Source organism: Erinaceus europaeus, chromosome 4 (genome assembly GCF_950295315.1).
Source record: "Erinaceus europaeus chromosome 4, mEriEur2.1, whole genome shotgun sequence".
NCBI lineage: Eukaryota > Metazoa > Chordata > Mammalia > Eulipotyphla > Erinaceidae > Erinaceus > Erinaceus europaeus.
This window is the reverse complement of record NC_080165.1, coordinates 38,064,191-38,067,758: the sequence shown is the minus strand read 5'-3', so window position 1 is coordinate 38,067,758 and position 3,568 is coordinate 38,064,191.

Sequence of the window (3,568 nt, the reverse complement as noted above, 5' to 3'; positions counted from 1 at the left end):
TAGCCTGAGAAGTTGGTGTGGTGGCATTGAACTCCTAAGCCTGAGGTCCCAAGTTTGTTCCCTGCCATTGCATATGCCAGAGTGATGCTGTGGTTCCCTCTCCCTCTCCCTTTCCCTATTCTTCTCCCTCTCCCTCTCCTTTTTCCTCTCTCTTTCTCTCTCCTCCTGTCTCCCTCATAAATCAATAAAGTCTTTAAAAAATATATGAGTCATTATTTGTATCTATTTTTCCCAACTGACAGAAACTCAGATGGAAGGGGAAGGCAGATAGAGATAGGAGATAGAGAGAGTGGATATATATATATATATAACACCATATATATATGGTTATGCAAAGAGACTCATGCCTGAGTCTCTGGAATCCCAGGTTCAATCTCCTGCACCATTATAAATCAGAGCTAAGTAATGTTCTAAACAGAGGGAGAGAAAGAGAGAGAGATGCAGCACTGTTTTCCCCTCTCAAGTGGAGGTTATCGCCATATTAAAAAAGATGTTCTTAGTGATTCATAACTTTTTAAAACTAATCTTCAGAGTCCAGGGTTATCAGAGAAGCTAACTGACACACACTGCCTATCTCTGCTAAGTGCTTAGTACCATGAATGAAAACATATGGTTGGGATGGGCCTGGGAGAGAAGCATCTGTAAAAAAAAAAAAAAAAAAAAAAAAGATGTTCTTTTATTTTTTATTATTAATTTTTTTTATATTTTATTTATTTTCCCCCTTTGTTTCCCTTATTGTTTTTTATTGTTGTTGTAGTTATTGTTGTTGTTATTGATGTTGTTATTGATGTTGTCCTTGTGGGATAGGACAGAGAGAAATGGAGAGAGGAGGGGAAGACAGAGAGGGGGAGAGAAAGACACCTGCAGACCTACTTCACAACTTGTGAAGCGACTCCCCTACAGGTGGGGAGCCGGGTGCTTGAACCGGGATCCTTAAGCCGGTCCTTGCACTTTGTGCCACGTGCCTTTAACCGGCTGCACTACTGCGGAGTCTGTCTTTTATTTCTTTAAAAGATTTTTTTTTAATAGATGAGACAGGAAAGAAAGAACCAGACATCACTCTGGTACATGTGCTGCTGGGGATTGAACTCAGGACCTCGTGCCTGAGATCCCAGTGCTTTATCCACTGTGCCACCTCTCTGACCACTGTTCTTTTATTTTTAATAAAATAATAATAATAATGATAAAATGAAAGAAGATACAGAAAGATACACACACAGAGAGATCAGAGCACTCTCTGGTTTATGGTGGTGCTGGGATTGAACCTGGGATCAGAGACTCCAGCATGAAGGTCTTTTTGAATAATCATTATGTTGTCTCCTCAACCCCTAATTGGCATATTTTAAAAAGCAAAAATAGTGAAATTATTATTTTTTTAGTGTCTTCCTCTTGTTTATGCCAGTTGTTCCTAGGCTGATCAATATAGTAATGTATGGCAGTGAGCTACTTTCTTTCTTCCCCCAGAACAGAATAATCCTATGAAAAGCCTAGGACATGGGAAAAGAAATATATTAACACCTATGATAGATGTAAACAAAAGATTTGACGTGATTCTGGCAAGACTAAGTGCACTATGTCCACAAATAAAATTATTTGAGAATTTTGCAGAGTAATAATGAAGTCAGCTGTAGTTATTTCATTTCCTTCAAATTTCAACTGTAGTTATAGTCTCAGAGCCTACATGCTACCCATTAGGCGATCAGTAGATAGCTGTGTGATTGCCTTTGGAGGTGGGTGGTAAAAGCCAACATATGAAAGTTGGGAGTCACGTGGTGGTGTGCATGGCTAAGCACACACATTACCATGTGCAAGGACCCTGGGTCGAGCCCTTGCTTGCCACCTGCAGGGGGGATGCTTCACTAGCAGTGAAGCAGGTCTGCTAGTGTCTTTCTCTTTCTTCATCTCCCCCTGTTCCATTAAAATAAAATAGAAAGAAAAATATGTATGTGAAAGTCTGGGCTGGGGAGACAGCATAATGTTTATGCAAAAGACTTTCATGCCTCAGATTTCCACAGTGCCACAATAAGCCAGAGTATCTTTATTTATTAAAATAAATAAAAGAGAGTCCTTAAAAACAGTGGGAGTCTGTGGAATGAGGGCTTTATAAAAATATAACCACTCATGCATTTATAGGTGCATTTTTTTGTACTTAAGAGACAGAGAAGGCAGACACACACACACACACACACACACACACACACAGAGAGAGGGAGAAAGAAAAGGAGAGAGAGAGAGAGAGAGAGGGAGAGACAGAAAGTGAGAGTAAAAGATCACAGCACTAAGCTTCCTGCAATGTGTTGGGGGGCCAAACTCAAACCTGGGCCTTGGACATGGCAAGCAATATTTTGTTTTCCTGGTGGTTACAACTAGAGGGGCTTATTTTTTTTCTGTGGTAAAGGGGAACAAAAACGTCATTTTGTTTTGTTTTTGTATTTTTTAATTATTAATTTAATAATTATTGACAAGATTGTGGGATAAGAGGGGTACAATTCCATACAGTCCCCAGCACCAGAGTTCCATATACCCTCTCCTCCATCAGAAGGGTCCCTAATTTTTATCCCTCTGGGACTACGGACCGAAGATGTTTATGGGGAGTTCTGGCTTCTGTAATTGCTTTTCCACTGGACATAGGCATTGACAGTTTGATCCATACTCCCAGCCTATTTCTATTTTTCCCTAGTGCGGCAGGGCTCTGGGGAGGTGGGGTTCCAGGACACATTGTTGAGGTCATCTGCCCAGGGAAGTCAGGTTGGCGTCATGGTAGCATCTGCAACTTGGTGACTGAAAAGCATTAAGATACAAAGCAGAACAAATTGTTTAGTAAACAAGAACCTAAAGGTAAGAATAGAGCAGATGAGATTTGGGGTCTTCGTGTTGTAAGAAGCTAGAAAGTCTATTTTAGTTATATTTTAACTTTACTAATTTTTGCCCAAGCCCCACAGATAACATGCAGGTGGGCTAAAAGTATTGTCTGAGAAGATGGTGTCAGAGTTGGTAATAGGACTAGAAAGCTGGATCAGGACAGAGAAGCTCCCAAGTATGGGGAAAGGATATAAATACCATTAACTATAAACCCCATCCATCTGACCGATGGCCCATGTCTATTCATATTTAACACAGGAGACTGTGTAAGCTCTGCATCCTTATAGGTCTGAGATCGCTTTCCATGGTCACAGTTAGGAATATTCTAGGCTGCACTCATTTCAGGACTAGTCTTCTAAGTGGCAGAGTATGGTGACCCAGCCTCCCTCCCGAGAGTGGGGCAGTTTCCTACCATTATTGTTCTATGTTGAGAGCAAGGTCCTGTAGAAGCCCGCAAGGTTTATTATACTGTTCCTGATGGAGATGACTAGTGGTAGTAAAAGCATGTCACTTTTAACAGAAGATTGAAGCAGATTCTGAAGGAAAGAATAGCAGCAATTTAGCCAAACCACTAAAAGGCCCCAGACCACTAATGCTACTCCTATCACGCAAGCGCAGGAAAGCGCGGGTCCTCAGTGGGCGGAGGCGAGCGCAATTGGCTAGATTAGGATGACCCGCCCATCACTGCACGTCAGAAGGTCACGTG